This window comes from Protopterus annectens, chromosome 16.part0 (genome assembly GCF_019279795.1).
Source record: "Protopterus annectens isolate FY-2018-M chromosome 16.part0, PAN1.0, whole genome shotgun sequence".
Lineage (NCBI taxonomy): Eukaryota > Metazoa > Chordata > Ceratodontiformes > Protopteridae > Protopterus > Protopterus annectens.
This window is the reverse complement of record NC_056750.1, coordinates 233,399,947-233,417,322: the sequence shown is the minus strand read 5'-3', so window position 1 is coordinate 233,417,322 and position 17,376 is coordinate 233,399,947. Positions and strand designations below refer to the sequence as shown.

Genomic DNA, 17,376 nt, shown 5'->3' with positions numbered 1-17,376 from the left:
TATAGCTCCATCAGTCACTTGAGCTGGTAATTGAACTAGGATCGGCTGGGCCGTAGATAGATCTTTATCCCTGTATGCCACTGGAGCATATGTCTTGAGGTATTCTATTCCAGTTGACTGGTAACATTGTTGGGAAGTGTCATTGACAATTGTAAGGTTTCATTATGGCTTATTGAGTGAGATACTGTCTGTGTTCCAAAGTAACTTGCCATATGTTTAGTATACCAGCAAGAGAGAATCATCCATGAAATCCATGCAGTTGGTTGAGCAGATTTTCAATGAAACATACATTTCTGAGTCTGTTCTGTTGCTTTTCTCTTTCACTGAAACTTCTATTTTTTTTAATGAGATCACAGGACAGGATTAGGAATGTTTCTTCTTATACCCTCTGTTGTGCAGTCACACAGTTAGTATATTAATAAATGGGGTGGGGTGTCGGAGTGTGGAGAGGGGAACTTACTGCCCTGCAAAAAATGTTTTTTAAAATTATTTGTTTTTGAAAGTTTGAAACTCAATGGTTTTCTTTCTCTGGAATGTCCACCAGTGGTTGCAATAGTCACAGCCATATCACAAATGGAATCCTGCATCTGTCACTAGTGCCCAGTACTTTGTGCATTTCAATCTCACACTGAGAATCACTCATAAAGCACACAGTCCATATTCTGTATGAATTACATAAAAATATTGAGTCCTGCCACTCTTACCAACTGTTATTGGGTAGTATAGCCCATTAGTTCTCATGGAACGTTGTGTGTGTGTGTGTGTGTGTGTGTGTGTGTGTGTGTGTGTGTGTGTGTGTGTGTGTGTGTATGTATGTGTGTCTGTATATAGACAGAGTTAGATAGATATATCTATAGACTTATATCTATCTGTCTATCTATCTATCCATATGCACATATATCTATATATCTGTATTTATATCTTATCTGTACCTATATCAATATATATCTATATCTATATCTATATCTATATCTATATCTATATCTATATCTATAACTATATCTATATCTGGGTCCACTTCATATGACTGAAAGTTCATATGACTGACATTCATTTGGTCGACAGTTCATTTGGCTGACAAAAAAGTATAGATGGGGGGCTTCACCCCCCGTACCCCCCAATGTGGGGGGCTGTGCCCCCCGCACCCCCCCCAACTATATATAACAACTCCACGGTCGCACAACAGTGGGGAGGGGGCAAATCCCAGGTTTTTGCCTTGAATACTTTTTGTCAGCCAAATGAACTGTCGACCAAATGAATTTCAGTCATATGAACTGTCAGTCATATGAAGTGGACCCCTATATCTATAGCTATATCTATATATCGATATCTGTATCTAGATCTATATCTATATCTATATAGATGGGAGTGGATAAACTGTATCTGTCTATATAGCTGGGAGTGGATAATTTGATTGAAACTTCCAAATGTCATCTGCTTTGTCAACACCCTTTGGTTGACAAAAGAGACTGTCAACAAATGTGCAAAATGAACAATCCCTGGGGTTGGGGAATATACCCCCTTTTTTTGGGGACTGTGTGATATCAGATTTAGCATATATAGAATTAGAAGGGGGTGTGGGGGTGAAGCCCACCCACTTAGGGAGTGCAGGGGAAGCCAATCTTCATTTTGCTTTTATTTTATTTGCAAGTTATGAGGGTGTTCCTTATGCATGCATAGTGACATGTCAATGTTTCTGTGTCAACCTGCTGGTGTCCATGTTATTGATATTGATGTTTGCCTTTTTTAATGTAAGTAAGTAGTCACACACACACACACACACACACACACACACACACACACACACACATGCACACAGATATGTATGAGTGTTTGTGTCTGTATATATTATGTATAGGGTGCCATGCGTCTGGTTGAAAGACAGCTGGTTAATTTTCAATGGAGTATACATTACACTGAATTAATTTAGTTGCTGTATGTATATTCAATTGAAAATGGACCATCTGTGTGTATTTGAATGTGCGTTTATGTGTGAGTAAATGTGTGTATGTATGACTGACTGTGTTTTGTATTTAAATATATATGTGTGTGTGTTGGGGGGCAGGGTGCAGGGCCAGCTGCTGTCGGTTAGTGTGAGATTGCTAACAGTGGGTTAAGAAGTTTTCCCTTATTCCCCACTGTTGTGTGAACTTTGTGTTATTATATATAATTAGTGGGAGGTGGGGTACAGTCGGCATGCCCCCCTCCCCACAAAAATACATTTTGGATAATTTTTGATGTTGTGAGCTTTTCACTAATATGATCTAGGGCTGCTGTGCAGGAGTACATGGGATGTTTTAGAAATTACTTTTATGTTAAAGGTGCATAAGAAGGTAGTATGATGTATTATCTGTACAAATAGTTCCTTGAGGCAAGCTGGACAGTGGTATGGTAATCCAGCCAGTTTATTATGTGAGGTATTTCATCTGACTCCTCTGCCTTATCTTCCTTGAATGCAAGTTTGCCCTTCTGTACCCTCATCTGGTCAAGTGTCCCATCAATCCATTGTAGTCTTCACTGCCTTCTTCATTTTACAAATAGCAACGCTACTCCCGTTCTTTGTAGAGAAGGCACAGATACAAAAAATAATTTATAATCACTGTTCTCCCCTCCTTCTTCAATCCTTTATCTTTCTTTACTGGTCTGTTCAGACAATCAGCATGCTTTTGGAGGTGGAAGAAAGAGTGATATCTTGAGAAAAGCTATATCACTACAGGGATAACATGTAAACTTCACACAAGTAGAGCCACAGATCATAACTGCACCTCAGGCAATGGAGCTGTGGTGGCAAAAGTTTATACACTATATCATTCATACTGCCTCTCACTGTGTGCCAATTACAGATCAGCTGTTAGCTCAGGTGATGTGGATGTCATTGTTGCCTTGTTTTATAGCCACTAACACCTTTCTGTTGCTGTGTTATTTGGCATGAAATAGTTGTTTGTTTTCAAACTGCACTGCTTTTGAACAGAACAAAAATGGAATTTTTTGGGGGCCATCTCTCATAAATCTTGAAAATTATAAAGTTAAAGGACAGAAAATGCATGATTTACAGATGTTACCATCCTGTATTTAGGATACTAATTTTGAATGAGAACACTAAATGATCACAGGGCACCTTCTGTATAATGTGGTTTAACAGATGAGATTTTGCTTACTTGCTTTGATTTATGGTTTATTTAATTAAGTTTGACTGGATGGAAAACCCCTTTTCAGCAGAGGCCCAGGTGAAAAGCTCCATAGAATACAGAGAAAAAGTAGCATATATCACAAAGTGTGATGAGTTATTTTAGTATGCAATATATATGTATGAATAGTTAGCAAAGTATTGCAGTCATGATACAGGCAACACAATATGAAAAATAATTCAAAGATAGAGCAGAATGAGTGTTTAGATTGAGTTTAGAACCATAGTATTTTATAACAGTAGCACAGTGGTAAAGTGAAAGTTCAGAACAATGTGAAGTTGAGGAGAGTGTAGTACAGTGTGAGTGACCACGTAGATGTAATAGTATAGGGGAATATAGATTACAGGCCACGTAGTCATTTTAGAACAGGTTGGGCTAGAGTGGCTAAAGGTAGTATAGGGGGATTAGACAGGTATGGAGAAGGTAGTATAGGGGGATTAGACAGGTATGGAGAAGGTAGTATAGGGGGATTTGACAGGTATGGAGTATGAGCAAAACCATGTGACATTTAGGTGTTGTTTCAATAGTAGCTTGAATTATTTCATGTTGTTATTTTGCCTGAGTGAGAGGGGAACTTCACCCTCCATGATATAGCCCTGTTGTAACTTTGGTTCCAGCATTATATATTCAGTAATGAGTCATTACCATTTGAGCAGTGGTTTACATGAGAGTACCACATTTTTCTTGCACTCAAAGCCATTATTCTATTTTATTAATTTATCAACAAGGTAAAACCGTTTGCCTCTATCTTTTTTAGGAGAAATCTAATTCAGAAATGCTGTTGTAGTAACTTGCTTACAGTCATACAGTTTACAAGTGGCAAACTCAGCAGTACAGAGAGAGATAACCAGTGCCGTAGAACCCTAATCTTCTTTGCTAGTCTGTTAGACAACAACTGATAGAAAAGTATTTTAGAAATCACGATAATGTTGATCTAAGATATTTTCTGTTAAGTCAGTCCAACACCACTGCTCTTCATGGGTACAATGAAAATTTATTCATCAGTTATTATATGATCCCAGGTGCCTTGCACTATGTAGGTTACTAACCTGGCACGAATCATAGCATGGGATCATATCACCTACTGGAGGGCTAATCAAAATTCCTAAGTCTGCAAATACATTTGGCAACTTATACTAGGGCCACAAAGCACCATAGAAAATGATGAAGTCTATATCACATGGGGTCATCCATTACCAACAGTTCAAAAGATAGATGCTAGAAAACCAGATATAGTGGTCCAAGAAAAGAAGACAAAAGTAGCATTGATCATTGAATTCACCACTCCCAGTGACAACAGTGTCCTGTCTAACACAGAAACACAGTCATAAAATATCAGGATTTGAAGGCAGAAATGACAGCAATGTGGAAAAAGATACCCAAACAATTCCAATAGTAGTAGGAGCAACGGGTCTTATAAAAAATAATTTACAGTCATATTTAGTCATGCTACCAAAACATGTAACTCCATATGACCTGCAGAAGGAGTCATTACTGTGAACATTGCTGGTGCTGTGAAGAGCACTTCTGGCTGACATCAAAGAGTGAAACAATATTAATTTCATGAACTTTAATCGTATATTTTGACTTAGGAATGGGGTCCATTCCTGACATGGTATTAGAAACTCAAAAGATTTGGAGAAATTAAAAAAAGATGATATATATACAGAACTGGGAAACAAGGTAAAATGAATTGCTAGACCACCAAAAAAAGAAGAAATAGATACATTTTGGAGAAGTATCTATGAATATCCTGTGGAACATAACAAAGATGTTAAATGGATAGAAGAAGTAAAAGAAAGAATAAGAAGTTTAAAGGTACAGGATATGAAATGGGATGAAGTAACAGCCAGAGAGATTGAAACAAAGTTAAGAAAAGCCTCTAATTGGAAAACCCCAGGTCCAGATGCAGTACATAACTTCTGGTTAAAAGTATTAACATCTTTGCATGAAGATTTAGCCATGAGCAAAAACTATTTTTATGCACACCATGAACAGAAACCAACCTGGCTAACAACAGGAAAAACAATGCCCCTACCTAAGAGTGAACCTGCAAGCTACCCTAAAAATTATACACCAATATCTTGCCTTTTGACGACATATAAACTATACACTGAAATTGATGCAGCCAGAGTTTATAGTCATTTAGAAGAAAACTCAATTATGGCAATAGAACAAAAGGGCAATATAAGAAAGTCATGTGTCACAAAGGATCATTTATTGTTAAATAAAGTCATAGTGGAGAACTGTAAAAAGGGGAAGAATTTAAGTATGGCATGGATTGACCACAAAAAAGCATTTGATAGTATCCCAGATTCATGGATAAAAGAGTGCTTAAAAATGTATAAGATGCAGCCTACACTGATCAACTACATTACAATGACCATGAAACAGTGGCATACCTCTTTGCAACTAAGCCATGATAAAGGGCAAATTATTATTCCTGGGATAAAAATCCAAAGGGGCATACATATTCCAGGGTGACTCTCTCTCACCAGTGCTATTCTGCCTTGCCCTTAACCCATTAAGCTGTCTACTGAATAGCTTGGGCTGTGGCTATAATTTGGCTGCTATAAAACAGCAAAGTGTAAAGACTTCTCATCTTCTCTTTGCTGATGATTTAAAACTGTATGGCTCATCAGATGAGGAACTGAAAGCACAACTGCAAGTTGTCAAAACCTTTTCAAATGATATAAGAACATAATTTGGTCTTGATAAAAGTGCAAAGCAACCTTTAAAGCAGGAAAACTGTAGCACCAAGAAATCAATTTGGGACAAGAATATAATATAAAAGTACTTGAGCAAGATTTGGGAATTGATGAAAGATCAACAATAAAACATGAACAAATGGGAATAAAACTTAGTAAGGAATACTTTAGAAGAGAAATCAGTCCTGAAAACAGGGTTGACATCTAGGAATAAAATCCAGGCTATAAACCAATTTGCTCTTCCTCTCCTAACTTACAGTTTTGGAGTGACTCACTGGCCCCAAAACGTGTTGGATAGATTAGATAGGAAAACAAGAAGGATGCTTCATGCTCATCAAATGATTTATAAAAAATCAGTGCATACAAAGATTATATATTTCCCATTCCAAAGGAGGGATAGGCCTCCTTGAAACTGATTACATGTATAGATCTGCAGTCATGGGATTCTACACATATCTGCTGACCTCACAAGACCCAAACATAGCAAACATTTTGAAGCATGAGGAGAATAAATCTAAGATGGCTTCTCTGCTTAGTCTAGCAGAAGCATATCGGCTTCAAGCAGGAATGGAAATCAAACCACAAGTAGATAAAAATCAGGCAGCAACTGAATGTGCCAAAAAAAACAAAAGAAAGAATATAAGGTGAAGGACCAGATGAGAAGGCAAGAAATGTGGAAAATGCATAAATATAGCTGCAAGTACAGAAAACTTCTGGAAAAACCTAATCTTGATCAGGAATGAATGCAGAAATGGTTAAGGAGAGGCGAATTCAAACCAAGAGATGAAAGGTTAATATTGGCGGCACAAGATAGTGGGCTACGTCCACACTGTGGGAAAAACAAACAAATGTAGGTTTTGTAAAACAGAATTGGAAACAGTTGCACACCTCATTGCTGGTCGTGACATACTAATGGCAGAAGGACTGCATACTGAAAGGCATAATAATGTGGCAAGACTGTTGTACTGGGGATTGTGAAAACATTATGGTACTGAAGTGGCTGAAAAACACTGGAAACACGACCCACAAAGCATCATAGAAAATGATGAAGTCTACATTACATCAGATCAACCATTACCAACAGTTCAAAAGACAGATGCGAGAAAACCAGATATAGTGGTCCATGAAAAGAAGACAAAAGTAGCTTTGATCCTTAAAATCACCACACCCAGTGACTACAGTGTCTTGTGTACAGAGAGACACAAAGTCATAAAATATCATGATTTGCAGGCAGAAACAAGAGCAATGTGGAAGAAAGATACCCAGACAGTTCCAATTGTAGTAGGAGCAATGGGTCTTATAAAAAAGAATCTACAATTGTATTTAGTAATGTTAACAATACATGTAAGTCCATACAAATTGCAGAAGGAGGCATTACTAGGCACATTGTGGGTGTTGCAAAGAGTACTTCAAAGACTGAAACAATATTAATTTCATGAACTTTAATTGTACATTGACTAAGGAATGGGGTCCATTTCTGTCATGGTATTAAAAATCCAAATGATTTGGAGAAATTAAAGAAGAAGAGCTATATTGGAAACTTGGGGATGAAACTTTTTGTTACTCAGATGTGAATATCATATAACTGTGCTTTTGAATGTGCAGTAAAGGAACATCTCTCCAAAGGTGGAGCTGTACATTGGAATAATGTCATAAATTTAAGTCTGTGTAATTAGCTAAATATTTTGGTACACATTTAAGATGAATATACACCCAGTTAGTGAACTACTTTGAACAATTGGCATGTAGTTCGTTATTACCGACCATAGTAAATGTCTAAGTACTGTGTAATGTAGTATAGCTAGTTTGTATGTGACCGAGTTAGACAACTTCATTAGCTATGCTATTTGTAGATAAATCACTAGTTTTGTATCCATATTAAGTAGTTGATTATTTTTTACACTGTAACCTCATCTGTTCTTTTCTGTTGCATTTATGCTCACACAGCTTTGATAGTAATGAACACCCTTTGCTTGTACTGATGACATGCTTCCATTAACAATGTCTCTAATCAGGTGTTTTGTTAGTTCTTGTATTTCTATTGCTTGTCTACTTAAATTTACTTGTAGCTTCACTGGAAGTTAACTATTCCCAGTTGGGCATACATGGTAAAATAAGCAGAATCAATTAATAAAGCAAACAAACAAACAAACAAACAAACAAACAAACAAACAAACAAACAAATATAGACAATAAACACTTGCAGCTGACATCTGCAGAGCTGCTATCTCCCTTGAACTGCTCTGTTGACTTTTACTCTAAAACTGCCTCTGATAAAGTGTTATAGAATGTTGCTATCCTCTTTGTGAAATAATAGTCTATTAAGTTAGTTTTACTTTATTCTCTTTCCAGTTGCTACCCAAGACTCACTCCTGAGGTCCTGCAACTTCAACAATGTCTGTCTCCAATTATCACATAATAATACAGGAAATATCACATTATCTAAGGTCCTCATTTAGTTATTGGCTATTATTTGTTAACTGGGTAAGTGCCTTGGTCCATAGACCCTTTTCCTTTCTGACCACATCCCCTATCTATCTATCTATCTATCTATCTATCTATCTATCTATCTATCTATCTATCTATCTATCTACCTATCTCTCTAATCTATCTCTCTATCTATCTTTCTATTCATGTAGATATATATGGGAGTCTGGGGCAATTGATAAAATTCACATTTGATTGAACCACAAAACTGATTTTATTAAATCACAATTAGAAGAAAAAAGCAATACAAAGAAAGTACCTTAGAAAGTGATTTTGAAGGGCTCTTCAATCTTCCACATGGGACTGATCACTCATCAGGCATCCATATTAAAATATACTAATACTCCCTTGCACACAAATAGAAATCACAACAGCAATGATTATCTATAGCTAATACTGATTGTCATCTTCAAAACTGGTCAGATAAAAGTCTTCATACATTTCCACAGGTGGAAATAAAAGAGATTACATGAAGAAAGCCTGTACAGACATGGGGATAATGTATTAATTACAAACAGACATTGACTAGAGGTCAGGTTCTGAAGGCATAAGGCTGAGCTCCTACTACTCAGTCACTATGATGCCCTGGTTTACTATCAAAAGCACGAAAATCACTTACGCGAACGGTGATTTCCGCAACAAATAATGTCGACTCATACATATTAAGTAGGTCGACCATAGTGTCTAAATCCCCCATTCACAGCAATGCTGTGAATCCCTGCCCTGTGTACGTCCTTCTGAACGGATGTACACATGAACGTCGACATTCCGACTGCCGCTCCTACTATGGTCGAGGAGGTGGCTGTTGGACCTGTCAACATCACCCTTTTGACTGTAAACCTGATGTCCCACTTAGAACAGACTACATTACTACTTTGTACAACAATGTACATTAATTACAATTGTAAGTAATTAAGTATTAATAAATATTAAGTATTATAATTAAGTACACCATTGACTACATGTGTTCTACTAGACTAGTCATCCAGAAATGAGCACAGTTTTCTAGATGTTAGCCTTACCAATGTCATGTATGATGGATGACTTCAATATTGCTGAAAGTTACTTGTCATAGCTCTTGACCCTAGCATTTGCTAACAGCTACTATTGCACTTTTATGTTGAGTTCTATGATTCAGCCTTCAGGTGACAATGACCATTAATCCTTTTCATCTTGTGCTCTTCCATTAATTACCTACAGAAAATAGGTCTTCTCCTTAGGTTCCATCTACAAAGTAAATTTTTTCCTTTTCTTTATTAAATCTCAGACTCTTATCTGTTTACATACCTTGCAAAATGTGCAGGTGTCATTGCAGTTTGACCTTCCATCTATAATCAATGTACCCATCCTGGTGTTGTTTGCAAAAAGGTTAATTTTGTTACCCAAAGTCAATGAAATAAATGACCCAGATATGATAAAATTGATTTATACCAGCATCTACACAGTGGAACATTGGTGTGTGCTGGCTTTTCAAAGTTTCTTTTTAATAGCAGGGGAGATGTTTTGGGTAGGAAGGGTTGACAGTAATTTTCATTGTTGCTTATTATTTAACCTATAATGGATGCATTAGACATAATCTGTAAACATTATGAAAAGAGATTTAAAAAAATACTGTGCACTAGCTTTTCACTAAATAGCTTTCAGTATTATATTTAACTGCCAGCAAATCAAATGTTTTATTTATTTATTTGTTTGTTTGTTTGACATTTGTTGACCGGGAATGTCAGCCTGAGCTAGAGCCCTTTTTCTGTGGAAGCCCGGGGAGAAAAGCTCCAAAGAACAACATACAATGTTTCAATACAGTGAAAGTAAAGTTTAGTATACAAAAGGTTACACAGCAGAAATAAATGCACACAGATCTAGGAAAGTAAAATAAAGAATTAAGAAAGTTAAACATTTGAATTTAACCCAGGAGGGTTACACCACAGAAATAATAGACTACAAATCTGAAATTAACCCAGGAACGTTACACAACAGAAATAATTGAGCAGAAGTCTGAAGTAAGAAAAAAACATATGAATTAAGAAAGTGAAAACATTTGAAATTCTGGCACATGGCTTAGAAAGTAATATCCGCACGGTTCTAATGCAATGTAATCTAAGGTAGTCCCGATGGTCTGTACATTTCTGCAGATCAGGTTGGAAACAGATGCAACAGAAGACAGGTAGGTTTAGAGGGAGAAGTTATGAGGTGAATTAGATAGCGAAAAAATGGGGAGTGTAATGGAGACTATCATAAAGAGGTTGACCAAAGTAGTAGCAAGGGATGAGATAAGGTAGGAGTGAGTGGTATTACTTAGGGAGGATGGTTTAGGCTGAGCTGTTTACATTGACAGGTCCAGGTATTAAGCAGGTATTATTTTAGAGCTTATTTGAATTCATGAGCATGGGGTACTTTTCTGATGTGCAAGGGTAGTTTGTTCCAGGCTAGGGCAGGAGTGTAGTTGTAGAGGTTTTGGCTGATAGATTTTTTGGGCTTGTAGATTTCCAAAAGTTGTTGGTCACAGCTTCTGAGATTTGGAGAAGGACTACCAGGTGAGATAAGTGGAGCAATAGAGGGAGAGGGCTTGTTGAGGATGGAATGAACGATAGGGAGTTGAGAGAATAAAAGTTGGTGGGGGAACTCAAGCCAGTTTAATAGTTTGAGGGAGTGGAAAGATGCGTGTTTGAGATGTGGTTAGCTGCAAATCTTGTTACTTTGTAATAAGTGTCTTCAAGTTTGGTTAGAAGAGAGGTTTGTAGGTTACTTAATATTTGTGAGCGATAAAGAAGATTGGGGAGAAGGAAGGTATGGACAAGACAGATTCTAGAGTCTTTTGTGAAGAATTTGTTATTTCTGTTAAGTAAGCCAAGTTTTTGATGTGTTATCTTTATTCAGTGATGGACATGTTTGTCAAACTTGAGTTGGTCATCTGTGGTGACTCCACGTGAGTTTCTTCAGTTATAACAGTGCTATTATTAATGGAAAAGGTAGGATTAAGATGTGTGAGAGATTTTGGGAGGAATGACAGAAGTTTGGTCTTCTTAGGGTTTAGGAGGAGTTGGTTATTAGGCAGTCAGTTTTGAATTGAAATAAAGGAGTTTTGTGTAAGGGTGTGTAGGTCAGAGAGGGTGTCAGAAGTTGAGATGATTGTGGAGTCATCAGTGTATTGTATGAGGGAGGGTTGTGGACAGGAAGTATGTAAGTTATTTGTGAAAATATTAAATAGTAAAGCAACAAGAAATGACCCCTGGGGACTGCCATTTTGATAGGGAGAAATGGAAATAGTAATGAGAGACATTTGACAGATTTTGGTCTGTTGCAGAGATAGTCAGAAAACCAAGAAATGGTGGTACTGGAAAGGCCTTGGTCAGAGAGTTTGGGAAGTAGCACGGGATGTGAGACAGTGTGGAATGCTTTGGGGAGGTCTAGAAAGAGACAAGAAGTAAGTTTGTTGTTGTGTCTGGCCAGGAAGATTGAGTGAGTGAAAGAAATGAGGGCAGTAGCGGCGCTGTGGTTGGGATGAAAACTGCATTGGGTGGTAGTGAGTAGGTTTTCTTGGTGAAGATAGTCCATAAGTTGCTTGTGTACACATTTTTTGAGTATTTTGGAGAGGGGGACAGGGTTGCTATGGGCCAGCAGTTCAAGAGTTCAGTGGAGTTACCTCCCTCATGGATAGGAATGCTATAACATTGTTTCCATTTTGAGGGTACAGTGGATTCCCTAATAGAACAGTTTAACAATGGAGATGGGATAGGAGATGTAGTTAACAGCAACCTGAGGAAAAATAGAGGTAGGTTATTCACAGATGGTGAGCATGGTTTAACCTTAAGTAGGAATTTTTTATGTGGCTGGTGGGAATAGGTTTTAGAGATAAGGAGCTGTTAATTGAGGGAGTGGGAGGATCAGCATAGTTAGAGGAGTTAGGGGTCTGTATCAGCTTACAGACAGTATTAATAAAGTAGGAGTTGAATAAAGTGACAGTTTCAAGGGGGGATGTTATTTGGACAGGAGTTAGGTGCTGAGGGGTTGCCATGGGGAAGGATTTGATTGATGGAGTTCCAGAATTTTTGGGGTTTATTTTGTTAGGCTGTTGGGGGTTTGAGATAAAAGTTTTTCTTGTCATGGTTGACTTGTTTTTTTTTTCAAAGCTTTAGCATAACACTGTGCTTAAATTTTCTCACTTACTTCTTGGAAAGTTTGTGCTAAAGGCCTTGCTGATGTTCAGGCATACTATAACCACAATGTTTCTTTGCCCTCATTAATAGTGCATATTTCTTAAACTAGAATAAGTTGCATTGGCCAAATCGTTTTTTACTTAAAACTATAGTGTCATCAACCTTCAGGTAATTTAGGATTCAGGAACTTTAACACTATTCCTCAAAGAAGCCTCTAGATAGCTATTATTGAGATGAAAGTGAGATTATCAAGCCTGTGGTTTCCTGTCTCATTCTGCACCTACTTTTTCCAAAGTAAGCTACTGTCATCTTCTTCCAGTCCTGAGGAACACTTAGTTCTTAAGGAGAGATTGAACAGCACCACAGGAATATTCAAGTATCCCACTGTGCTGAGCTTTCTTCCTGTATTTCACAATATAACTGAAGAATTGTTCTTACCCAGTTCTTACTCCCTGAATAGTGCATTCTATAAGGTCACTTCTTACCACTGGCTGAGCTTTGCTGTCTTTTTTATCTTCTGTGAGGAATTGAGGAACCTGTTGTCAACTGTAAACTCAGCAATGTAAAAAAAAAAAAACTTGTGAAGTTGCAAGTAGTAATACACATACTCACTCATGAACCTGAAGGTGATATTTATGAAATCATTTTTTTTTCCAGTGGCCATCCCCGCTACATCCTCCACATTGGGGGTTTTACCCTTCACACCCTCTTAGTTAAAATATAATGAGGGTGGGGTCACACAAGCGTAAGGATAAGAATAACACCCTGTAATCATGAAAAAGTACTGACACTAATATGACCTCACAATCCATTAAATAAATATAAAAGCATTAGGTACTGTTCAAGTCTTGGAGCTGAGCCTGTAGAGACTCCATTGACAATGAATAATTTTCAATTAGTGGTTAGTTTCTTTCTTCTGGCATATGTGCTGGCCCTTTTTCATCCCCTGTCCTATGCCTCATCTTCCTATAATTTTTCCCACTCATCACTTCACCTATGAGTCATCAAGTTTCTGCCCAAGAAAGACACAGCCAACTGAATTCAGCTCAATGAAATGCTACTGGGGGGGGGGGGCTTGCCCTTGACATTCCCAAACTTATAAACACCATAAACACAAAAAAAGCCAAACTCAGTGGCAAAGGGGAATCGTTGCTGGCATGCACTTAGAAATTGCACTATGAATGATTTCCTATGGAAAATGGTGGTCAAGGGGTTCAACATTAGGAAGAGGAGCTCAGAGGGTTGAGTCCTCATTGGGTTGAATTTGATGAGGTGTAGGGAAGCATCATCTATTTATCCTCACCTCTTTTTTCTGCTTCTCTCTTTTTAGACAGTTTGTGTCATTGTTCCTCAGTCTTTCATTTAACAATACAGGGCACTTAATTCCCATTTGAATTCTGTACTGGTACATCTTTGTTGCTGCCTTCTCTTCCAGCCACCCTTTCAGGTAATTATTGAATACATTTCTTAACAATGAAATGTGCTTCCCTGCAGTCCCATACCTCTTGGATTGTGGTGTTTTGCAAGATTAGGCCTGTTTGTTGACATTGGGATAAGATATCTGCTAAATTTCTTGTAATACATTTAGTTAGCAGTCTAGGTTTTGAAAGGCCTGGTAGAAGAAATAGGTCTTTGTTCAGCTCATTTTCCTTGAGAAGAGAGAGACACATTTCATTATCATGGCAAACTTAAGGCATGCCTAGTGGTAGCTGCACAAAGGCAATTTAAATTTACTTGGGTGAGGCTAACATTGTCACCTGCACATATTTCAAGGATTTGAAGTTTTAGTATGTCAAAAGGGTGAGCTAGGGACTGAAAGGAGGTGAAATATCTTCAGAGTAAGACAACTGTGGGGATCCTAGCACCCAGTATTCACCCCTTATAAGGTAAACATTTGGCACTGCTGGGTAATGCCTGGCTCTGCACCACTGAAGTCAGCTGGGGAACAAAAAGTACAGGAAGGACTATAAATCATTCTGAGACATTATTACTTTTGCCTTGTAGATCTCTAACCCCCATTAGTCTACTGAACACTTGATTCAATATGTTCCATTTGCTCACTGATACCCACACTCTGTTCAAGCCTGAGTTTCAGCAAAGCTTCTGTAAGTCCCCACCCCCCACTCTCTCTCTCTCTCTCTCTCTCTCTCTCTCTCTCTCTCCCTCTCTCTCTCTCTCTCATTTTTTCTGTCTTTGCCCTAGGGACATGCTTTATAGGTTCATAGGTTTATAGGTTTATACTAGGCTATCTGCCCTAGGGCATTTATAAGCCTAGCCAGAGTGTGTTTGGCTTTCGCCACCCATTTTAAATTAATTTTGCTATGCCTTTTTTTGAGGTTAGTATACTGTGCCTCTGTCTAACAGTGACACAGAAGTGATAGCCGGGGTAAACCTACGATCTCCCATCCACTCATCAAGATTCCTCTTGAAGAGAGTCAATGTGGGACTCTGCCTAACCTGGACTGGGATTTTATTCCAGAGTGAAGGGAGCCTCTGGGCTATGAATCTGTCCCTCCAGCATGTCCTATTTATTTCAGTGCTGAGGTTTAAGTCTCTCGAGCACTTAGCTCGATGGGATTTGGATTTTCTGAGGTGCAGCATGTCCATTAATTCTGGGTTGGACATGGCTTTATACGTCAGGCACAGATCGCCTCTGAGCAGGCGGTATGCTACTGAGTAGAGCTGGAGTTTCTTTAACCGGGCAGCATATGGCATCTGTTTGAGCCCTTTGATCCTCTTGGTGAGGTACTTTTGGGGTCTTTCCAGTTGCTGCAGGTGTCTGGTAAGGTACATCCCAAAAGGGGCATTGTACTCCATTATGGGCCTGATGAGGGATGAGTAAAGAGGCACAATGACCTCCCCTGATCTAGATGTGAATCCCTTCATGATTAGGTGGGCTATATAAAATGTTTTTCTAACCACTTTGGCCACGTGGTTGTCAAATGAGAGATTGCTATCAACTTGGGTCCCCAGGTCCCTAATGACTTCTTCTGTACTTAATGGATTACCACCTATGTGGTAATTTGTGGGCACTTTGTTTTTGCCAAAGGGGATGACTATACACTTTTTGGCATTTAGCTTGAGGCCATGGCTCTGGCACCAGTTGTCTGTTTCTATGAGGCCCTTTTGGAGGATGCTTGTGTCGGCTGGAGAGTTGATTATGGTGCCCAGTTTGCAGTCATCTGCGAACTTGGTCAGCCACAGTCCTTCCGTGTTGGCCTGTACCGAGAAATATATACCGAACAAGAGAGGTCCCAGGACTGAGCCTTGTGGGACACCACTTGTAACTGGTTTGGAGTCTGACATGGCTCCAGCAATTTTAACCATGTGGGTTCTGTCCTTGAGCCAGTTTGCAACCCATCTAGTGACATAGGGGTTTATATTTAAGCTGGTGAGCTTATCTATAATGCCCGAGTGGGGTATTGTATCGAAGGCTTTTGCGAGGTCCAGGTAGGCTGTGTGGACCACCTTCCCCTCGTCAATGGCCTTGGTGACTGTTTCAAAGAAATCAACCAGGTTTAAGAGGCAGGATCTGCCCTTAACAAAGCCAAACTGGGTAGGATCCAGTGTCTGTAGGTCCCCAATATCTTTATTTATGAGGTCCATGATGATCCTTTCCATAGCTTTGCAGACCAAGCTAGTCAGGCTTATGGGGCGATAGTTTCCAGGATCCATTGAGACACCACCTTCGTGGAGAGGGACCACTGTTGCTGTACGCCACACTTTGGGTACATATCCTGTAGTAAGGCTAAGATTGAACAGTAGTTTTATGTTTGGGTTTAGCTCTTCTGGTCCCATTGATGCTGTGTTTTTTGCTTTGGAGAGGGCGGCTCTTACCTGAGCATCTGAGATGTCAGGGGGGACAGCACTCTGTTGGGATAGATATTTTCCCTTTTGGTGGGGAGAGGGGGGAGAAGTTTGCACTGAACCTGTCAGCTAGGATGTTGGCAATGTCTGTGAGCTCGGTGTATTTTTTGTCATTTTGGACTAATTCTGAGCATATCTGGGAATTCCCACCCAGGTTCCTAACATAACTAAAGAAAGCCTTGTGATTATCCTTAGTGTCCTGTGCAATTTTTCTCTCGAAGCTGGCCTTAGACGATTTTATGAGTGCCCGTAGTTTTTTGCTAATACTGATCAGAGATGCCTTCCCTTTTTGGGATTTTGCTCTATCATGTAGTAGCTTCCTCCTTCTATTGTATAGTTTGTTTATGGCTGGGGTCCACCAGACAGGATGTCTACCTTTGGAGGATTGGGTCTTGGTTTTATATGGGATTGCATGATCCATGCATTCCTGAAGGTGTTCATAGAATGCGTTTATAAAGGATTCCATGGTCTGGGCTGTATTTTCCACAGGCCTGGGGGCTTTGAAGGATTTCGCCTCGGTTTTGAGGTGTGTGAATTTTGCTTTAGAGAAGTTTTTCACTGTGGTTTTCTGGGCAGGGGGTGGGGTCGGGATGTGAATATCCAGTGAGATTAGTTTATGGTCTGATCTTACCAGTGAGGGATACACTTCTGGTCTGGAGCATAGTGTCCCCATGTTGGCGATGATCAGGTCCAGTATGTTTTCCCCTCTTGTGGGAGTGGTAACAAGTTGTTCCATAGCATTTGAGTTTATAAATTCTAGGAACCTTTGGGCTAGGGTGTTGGAGCTAGAGTAATGCTCCCAGTCTATGTTTGGGTAGTTGAAGTCGCCCAATATAATGGTGTTTGGAGAGACCTTCATATTTTCCAGTATTCTCAGGAAGGCCAAGTGGGGTTCCTGTGTTTGGGAGGGTGGTCTGTAGCAGGCTATAAACTGGAAGGCAGTTTTACCCACAGTTAGTTGCACATGGA

The 17,376-nt window shown here is 39.0% G+C and overlaps 1 protein-coding gene across 5 annotated transcripts in view; it reads right to left on the bottom strand.

Annotated features, from left to right (window-relative positions):
• The window catches only part of LOC122790904 (flocculation protein FLO11-like), a 319,945-nt gene that overhangs the window by 21,979 nt on the left and 280,590 nt on the right, over positions 1-17,376 (bottom strand). The window lies entirely within an intron of this gene.